This window comes from Balaenoptera acutorostrata, chromosome 18, assembly GCF_949987535.1.
Source record: "Balaenoptera acutorostrata chromosome 18, mBalAcu1.1, whole genome shotgun sequence".
Lineage (NCBI taxonomy): Eukaryota > Metazoa > Chordata > Mammalia > Artiodactyla > Balaenopteridae > Balaenoptera > Balaenoptera acutorostrata.
This window is the reverse complement of record NC_080081.1, coordinates 31,024,487-31,033,678: the sequence shown is the minus strand read 5'-3', so window position 1 is coordinate 31,033,678 and position 9,192 is coordinate 31,024,487. Positions and strand designations below refer to the sequence as shown.

The following is a 9,192-nucleotide window of genomic DNA, read 5'->3' as shown; positions in this document are numbered from 1 at the left end:
TACTTATTCTGTTCACCTTACATATCCCTCAGTCTTACTGTCAATTTCTTTTTAAATGTTTTAGTCAAGTTAGTTTTTCCTAATGATTTGCATGTAAAACTACTTTTAGAAATTTGTTGGAGTCAAACAATCTTCTTTTACTGCCTATTATGGAACAAACTGTTTACAAATTCATGTATCACAAATCAAAGTAAAAAAAGCACATTATCTGGCTCAAAGTATACTTTAATTATGGCAGTTGTGTATGACTGAGGCCAGCTGTATGATAAAAATTGCTCTATGATGTATCTTGGTCTCCCATCTTGGAGTAAGAACAAATATATTTGTAAACTAAAGATACTAATATCTTTTGACTTTTTAATAAAACATGGTAAATTCTCAGGATATAAAAAATAATTTATATGGAAATTTTCACACAAAAAATACAATGGTATAATGAACCGAAATATACACATCACCCAACTCCAACAATTATTAATAAATAGCTAATCTTTCCCCGATCAATATCTAAATGTTTATGGGTAGGAACAAACACCTCAGCTGATTTGTAGTCACCTTATAGTACTGAAAACCACTGCCACAAAAAGACTTACCTCCTCAAGGGCATGATCAATTTCATTCACCTCAGTATCCTTGGCTCTTGGTATATGTGCTACAGAGGAGACACCAAGTATATAAATGAATGGTTAGATGTCTATACTAGAAAGCAAGGGGTTTTTCACACCCAACTATGAGTGGTGTTTTTAGCAAGAAATAAAAAATACTGTCTTTCCTCAACCCCCAAACTAAGCTCCTGCTTCTACAGCATGACAGGGTTTGCACATGTTGGAAGGAGACAGTAAACAGTCTGCTTCTCTAGGGTTTCCCATTTGCCCTGCCATTCCTTTGGAAACTCCTATGGGCCAGAACGTTAATATCTGTCTGAATTCCTCCAACCTGTTGCTTAGTCACCATGGCTTAGAATCTAAAATCTGCCTACACCCTGTGGTTATGTGCTTGATAATAACAGTTCTTTAATAGCACATCTTAAATATTCCTTTGCCCTTTACCTTGGCACAGAAGTGTGAAACACAATGAGATATGTAAGTGCTTTTCTTTAACAAATGTTCTTCATATGCTGAAATAGTTAACTAGCCAAAGATTGATAGCTATTTTCTCCTATGGTACTTGGAATTCAAAAGAACGTAAATCAGGATCAAGTTAATCAAGCTATGCGATTTGTAATATTCAGTATTTCTGTGTGCTATGAAATGGTGGTTAAATCAATAGCTAGCAGATCCCCTTATCAAATACAGGACTAGTAAAATCAGCACACTCATTGGAGAATGACAGGTGAAATAGTAAAATTCCATTTAAATGACGGCACATAAGTTTCTTATTCAAATTTGAAAACCTTAATACTTAAACTCTGAAATTCTTCATCAGTATAGTAGAATGTATAGGCTAAATTTATACTAGCATCATTCATTTCATGAGAATTAATATTAATGAATTAGCATAAAAGCAAGTAGATTACTTCTTTAGGCGATCTGTAAGAAGCTATTTAGCAAGTTACCTCTATACTTTTTAGATGTGTTTAATTATCCCTGTGCAGAAAAGAGTTAACATAGCACTCCTGACTGCTTATACTTAAAAAGGCCAGCTGACAAGGTTGGCCCTTGGTTGGCATCTGGGAACTTGGATTCCAGGAGTGTTCCCACCATTGACTGATATGAGTGGCTCACTGTGCCTAAATTGTTTGTACAAACAATGTAGTTATGAAACCCTCTGCATTCCTTCTGGGAGTCTGAAATTCAGTTACATGCCAGGCAGGAGAGCCTATATGATAAGCTCCAATAAAAAAATCTGGGTATTGAGGCTCTAATGAGCTTCCTTGGTTGGCAACATTTCACACAATTTGTCACAACTTGTTGGGTGAGAGATTAAGCACATCCTACATGACTCCCCTGGGAGAGGAATCTTGGAAGCTTGCATATGTTTACCCCAGATTTAGCCCCCTGTGCCTTTCCTCTTTGCTGCTTACACTTTGTATCCTTTCACTGTAATTAACTATAGCCATCAGTATGACTATATGCTGAGACTTGTGAGAGCTTCTAAGGAATTACCAAAACTGAGGGTGGTCTTGAGTACCCCCAACACAATCCCCTAATCTACTTTTAAAAGAATCACTTGATTTGAGGATTAATAATGTGCACCTCAACATAAGATATAGCTTCTAAACGCATTACTAATGAAAACTTAAGGATTTCCTAAGCGTTGTAAATCAAGAAATCTGTACGATTGTAATTATACCTTGTTCTGATTTTGGTTACAATGGTGTAGTCAACCTTACAGACCATTAATAAGGAATTCTCTTCTAGTTGTTGTCATGATGTTGCCCAAGATCACATCTGACCCATTGTAGAGTACCCTCTGTATCAGACAGGACCCATAGACAAAATTCAGATCTCTTTTAACTAAATTAGGTGTATCTTGAACTATATGTTTTACTTTTGTCTTACTATGCCTCTCATGAGTGGTTGGGGGTTGTTTTTCTGGTTTGTTTGGGTTTTTTTAACTTTAGAAAACTAATAGTTATTTGCAACCCAATTTAAACCATTGTACAGGATAGTATTCTATGCGTATGTTTCTCTGCACTGAACTTGGCTATACTATTTTCCTACTCTTATTTTAATGTGTCCTAACTTCCCCAGTGTTTTTCTAACTCTCTTATTGCAGGTATTGCCAGACATTTCAAAAGTTTTCAGGTAAGCCATAAAGGAAGGAAGAAAAGGATTGAATATGTAACATGTCTAAAGAAAGAAGAGGGGAAAAAAAAGGGCAAGCAGTTAATACTGGAAAATGAAAAGTTTATCACTAAGCACTAGACGGACCGGCTGTCAGATGTCCTTTGGCCTCCTGGACAGATACACCTTATCCATGAAGGTGGGCACATTGGGCTTGCATAATTCCCCTTCCTCTGATTTCAAGTTCATTGAGCGCCCTTCTGATTTGCATTTCTCAAGGAGTGTTAATATGTTTTCAGGGTCTACTATGTTTTACATATGGTGTTCAGTTTTCACAGCAACCCCAGGAGTTGTTATTCCTGTTTTACAGCTGAGGAAATAGCTGGCCACTTCTGCCTGGGGTTGCCCCTCTGGCCTTCAAATATCCACAGGCACTTTTATTCCCACACACAGAAAACACAACACATTTGTTCTGAGCATGTAATGTTTAGACTATGCGATGAACTTGGGGGTACAGATATCTCTTTGAATGAATTAATAGCAATGTATAAAACTGTTCACATCACTTATTTGTTAAATGTTTCATTTGGCACAAGAAAATAGTACCTGCAGTCAGTTGAAAATTTCACTGTAAAAAAAGTTTGTCTTAAAATTTTTATTACCTACCTCCAGCACCTCAGGATTTTAAAAACATTTTTTTCATTACTTATTTAGTTCAATATAAAACTTTAAATCAGCGTATATTGAACAATCAATCAACCTGTAATTTTAAGCACTGTAATACTACTAAAGTTTGTTTGTTGCATCAAAAATGACCAGGAGATAGGTAATACATAACAATGTTTTTATATTTTGGAGATTCTTAAAGAATTTATATTATCAAATAAAAGTGGTATTTTGTTTCATTTCAAATATTATGTTAGTCTCTAATTTTAAGAGAGCCAGCAATTTTAATTGTAAAATAATAATTCTGCCACTTACTGCCCATAAAAGAAGGACAAATAAGACAGAAAACTGACAAAATTCAAAAATCTTTATCAAAGTGCAGGATCTCCATTTGATGCACAGTTGTCTCGATCATATCCAAATACAGATCCATGTTGGAACCAAAAGTCAACATATCTGCCCACCCCCTACACACCCAACACACATTGGTGGAGCAGAGACAGGAGAACACAAGGAAGAATTCCATCTCATTTACTTACTTATTTACTTACTGGAAAGAGATGAATGGGAGACACAGCTGTCACTGGTCCACAGCAGTGATGAAATCCTGCCAGGAAGGCATGAAGACCTCCTGCCCAAGGTCACATAACTAACTCAATTTGTTCAGTCTTCAAAATGGATAATAGGGGGACTTCCCTGGTGGTCCAGTGGCTAAGACTCTGCACTCCCAATGCAGGGGGCCCAGGTTCAATCGCTGGTCAGGGAACTAGATCCCACATGCTGCAACTAAGAGTTTGCATGCCACAACTAAAGATCCCATGTGCCACAACTAAGAACTGGCACGGCCAAATAAATAAATATATATTTTTTAATGGATAAAAAATTCTCCACTCTACCACAGTGTGTAATAGGCTGACCCACTGATTTTTATTATTAGTTATTAAATATCTGACTCCCCCAATAGATTATAAGCCCTGTGAAAATTGTCTGTTCACCACTATATGCCAAGTGATTAGCAAAGTGTCTGACACTTCAGAGATGTTCAATAAATATTTGTTGAATGAACGAACAATATAACTACTACAGACTACTTAGCCATTATATTTTCAGTGTAAATTAATAAATAAATATTTTGAGTTATATACCCATCTTCACTGAATTTGGTCAGCATGAATCATTCCTCCTGAGGCAAGATCATTTGACGGATTGAGTTTCTTGAGATGTTGGACTAGTAGACCCAACTACATCATCTAGCAAAATGCTATGTATCATAGGTTTACTGCTTGTTTGTTTGTTTGTTGTTACTTCAGAAGCACAGACGAATACTGGATTAATCATTTAATTGTAGTTCTTGGTTTGTGGCACACTTTCATCATTGGTCTAAACCTAGCTCTCTTTTATTTTAATGTATTTTACGTGTTTATTTAATGATATGATAAACACCATGAATTTATTTCCCAACATGAATAATTGGACATTACCAGTAATTTACATCTACTGTGGGTTCCTCTTCTATCCTGCCTCTAACTTCTCCCTGTCTTGAAACCTAGAGGTAACCAATCACCTTGGTTTTGCTTTTCATTCCCTTTATTTATTTATCTTTATGTTTTTACATACATATATTCAGTATTATGTTACTAAGATTAATTTATGACGTTGTGTATACTTTTTGCTCATTAATTTTCTCTCAGTACAATATTCCATTGTGAAAACATACCACTCTTTATTTATCAGTTCTCTTGTCCACAGTCATATGGGTTGTTGCCAGATGAGGGCAACTTCTGGATCGTGCCCTTAAAGCATCCCTTCTAGTGGAATTTGTGTGTGAAGCCAGGAGTTGGTACAACCACCCTGAACTCGTTGAAGAAGCTGTGCAGTAAGAACAGTAGAGTTATAAGATAGAAGTGTAGGTCCTTGATGTCTTCAAGCAGAACAAACAGCTCGGACATGAAAAATAATTTTGTCTAATTTAAGCCATCGTCATTTTGGGATTACTACCACAGCAGCTGATAACCTAACACATAATTTGTACCTAAAAGTGAGATGCTACTGGAATAAAATGTGTAACAGGAGGCACTGGCAGTCAGGCAACAGGTGGTGAGGTTACTGTGGACGGGAACGGTGGTGACTCATGCTACGGCAAAACATCTGATAAAACTATCACCATATGATACTTAAGTTGCAGACCACGTGCTTATAGAGCCTATAGCTCTAAGGCAGTGTTTCTTAACATAGGTCCTCTTGGCATTTGGGGTAGAATAACTTTTTGTTGGTCAAGAATACCCTAGGCATTGTAGGATGTACAGCTCCCCACCCATAAAATGCCAGCAGTATGAACTGAAAATGATTCAATGATCCTATATACTAGCCGCAGGCAATATAACAATCAAGAACTTCCTCATACATTCCCTCATGCCCCTTACAGGAGATAGACTGCCCCCAGGTAAGAACCACTGCACTAGAGGAACTAACTAGAAAAAATGGTAGAACACTGATGTGTTGGCTCCTTCTTGCCACTTTTGGCAAAATTCTGCGAGAGAGAGCAGCTCAGGCTAGGTTTACGTGCAGAGATGGAGGGAACGTCCCTTTGAAAGAGAGGTTCTGTTTGTGGCTGGATGCAGAACGGTGGGACTTTGGGATTGTCTTCCCTTGGGAAGGATAAACATGTTCTGCAAGTGGAAGGAAGGATGCCTGTAGTTGGTAGACAAGGAGGAAGACTAGCAATGATGGCTGGCTTTCCTTAGAATCCCTTTTCTCCCTGTAGCATAGCAATAGAACTTTTAACTGGGCACACAGCTACCCCGCTAGACATTTTCTAGTCTCCTTGGCAGTAAGAAGTGGCTACATGAATAGGTTCTTCCAATGGGATGTGAGTAGAATGAGGTGTGTAACACTCAGGACGTGAGTTTATACGGAGAAGTATGCCCTTCCGCCTCCCTCCCTCTCTTCTGCTGGCTGGTATGTAGGCAAGATGATAGAAACAGGAGCAGCCATGTTTTTCACAAGATGCAAGCCATGTGTTGAGGATGGCTGGTCAACTACACAGAAGGAGCCTGGAGCCCTTGATGACTGGAGCCCTCTCTAGCCACCATACCAACTCTCTTATTTAGCCCATCTCACCGGGAAGACACATGCACTCTCTTGCATCCATGATCTCATATATATTATCTTGCCCTGTTTGTTAGCTGGTTCAACTAAACTGAAGTGATAATAACATTAGCTGAGTTCAGGTCATCATTTTCACCAATCCTAAAACATGAGCTGGACTTTGTGGTCTGACCTATCTCAGCAGCAAAACTCTTTTCTTTCAGATTTCTAAATTTCCCCCCAGTTTTACTGAGATATAATTGGTATATAACATTGTATTAATTTAATATGCACAACATAATGATTGGATATCTGTATATACTGGGGGAAGATCACCACAATAAGTTTACATCCATCACCTCACATAGTTACATTTTTTTTCTTGTGGTGAGAACTTTTAAGATCTACTCTCTTAGCAACTTTCAAATATATAGTACACTACTGTTAACTATAGTCACCATGTTGTGCATCAGACTTCTAAGCTTTTTTTAACTTTTAAAGTTTTTTTTCTTCCTGTTTTATTAAGCTATAACTGACATACAGTACTATATAAGTTTAAGTGTACAGCATAATGATTTGACATACAAATATCATGAAAGACTTCTAAGTTTTAATGATCTCAAAATCTACAATACATAACCTATCTAGCACCCAGACCTTGGTTTCTAGTACCATTGTCTACTAAAAAGAATGAGGGTTCTTTGGGAGAAATGACTGATTCAAATACACAAGGTGAGCCTGGAGCATCCTGTAGTGATAAGTGTCAGAAAGTAGTGCTCAAAAAATTTTTTTTACAGTTGACAGGGGTGTGTCAAAGGGGCACAGGAGCCAAATGAAAGAGCTCCCAAGAGTCAAAGTTAGAATGACTTGAGGAAAAAAATGTATTCAATTGTAACCCCAAGTATAAAATAAATATCCATGAGTTTGTACTGTTACAGATAAATGACTGAGTACATTAATAATGGGGAGAAGAGACAAATCTCTCTCCCAGAAGAATTCCAAATAAAATATGTAGATACTTCACCATAAAAGAAGGGGAACATAACTCCACATTCCTTAAGCATAGCCTGCAGGTAGTGACTTCCTTCCAAGAGTAAAGTATGGAAAAAAGCAGATGGACAAGTAACTTTACAGCGGAGAAACAATCATTGCTTCAGCCAGGTTATCGATATCCACATGAACGCTCGTAAGTCATGTTGCTAGTATGTACCCTTGATATGAAGTGAGGAAAATGCACTTTCTGTCTGTGATACCCGTAACTCCAGTGCAGAAAAACATCGGACGGATCCCAAATGAGGCACATCCTACAACGTACCTGACCAGTTTGAGTAGTCCTCAAAACTGCCAAGGTCTACAGAAATAAGGAAAGTCTGAGAAACTGTCGCAGACAAGAGAAGCTTAAGGAGACATGATGACTAAATGTAACATCATGTCCTAGATGGGATCCTGGAACAGAAAAATATATTAGGTATAAACCGAGGAAACCTAATGTATCAATAGTGGTTCATCAATTATAACAAATGTACCATAAGATGTTAATAGGGGAAATGGTGTGGGGTATATGGGAACTTTCTGTACTATCTTTGCAATTTTTCTATAAAACTAAAACTTGAAAGAAACAAAGTTTATTTTTTAAAATCTAAAGTACAAAATAAATTTTTTAAATTATTTGAAAAAAATTATTTGAAAAGATAATTCTGCTTAAGTACTTTTAAAAACGAAGCACCAGCATGATGGAAATTTCAACGCCTTTAATTTAATGTGACTATCTTGCCTTCTTTCCACATAAATCTGATATGTATGTTAACCTGTCTTGGTAGCAGAATATCTGAAAATATTTGGGTTTTGCTTGATGAGCTTGGGGATAATCTATTTCTTTTTAGAAACTAAATGCTCATTAATACATTTTCCAACTTGAGAATCAAGTATTTTCCAAAAGTTTACATTTAAGTCAAGTGTTTGAAACTTGAAACACATTTTCCCACAGAAATGTTGTTACAAACAGTGGTTAATGCCCAGGTCAGCCAGGTGAAGCTCATTAAACTCATAATAAGCAAAATAGACATCTTCAGTGAAAATAGTGTAAAACTATATTATGAAAAAAACTTGCCTTTCAAATTCAAAAGATAAATTTAAACATGCAATTTAAATTTATTCTAATCAAATCCATCACCCAGTGTTTGAGCCAAGGGCTTTCTTTGGGCATCTTTGCAACACTGCAAATGAGGAGGGGGAGGAAAATGGAGGGTGTTAAACTGGGGTGAGTGGGAGATGGAAAGACCATAAGCACAGTCTGGGAAGGCAAGTGTGCGGTTTTGACCCAGATTGGGTGGGCAGGTTTCTACTTTGATTTCTGGGGATACAATGAAGTTGCTACCCCAAAGGACTTGAGAAAGGGATAGAAAGGGGACTTTGCCTTCTCCTAATCCTAAATCTTTAATGTGCTACTATGCAGAGGGTGGGTAATAGAGTAGTCTATGGGCAGCTGGTAAGGATGAATGCCCAGTCGGTTGACTCTTCAAGCTGGTGGGACCTGAGTACATGGGTAGACAGCAGTAGGCAGTGGACCCGGGCTCCTCACAACAGTATGCTACTGAGCAGAGGACCAAGAAAGAAAGTGGATTCACGTAGGAGATTGCAGAAATGCTGAGAGGGTGTGAAGAGGACTTAAATTCCCAACAGGGAGGCTCAGTAGAGGAAACAAAGGTAAGCG

The 9,192-nt window shown here is 37.6% G+C and overlaps 1 long non-coding RNA gene across 1 annotated transcript; it reads right to left on the bottom strand.

Moving 5' to 3' along the window:
* Positions 1-591: 591 nt before the first annotated feature.
* On the bottom strand, positions 592-7,922 carry LOC130705637 (uncharacterized). The gene is made up of 3 exons (XR_009005973.1): positions 7,795-7,922; positions 5,110-5,261; positions 592-652 (listed from the first exon to the last, which is right to left on the bottom strand). It is a non-coding gene; the product is annotated as an uncharacterized LOC130705637 (long non-coding RNA).
* Between the last annotated feature and the right edge of the window lie 1,270 nt (positions 7,923-9,192).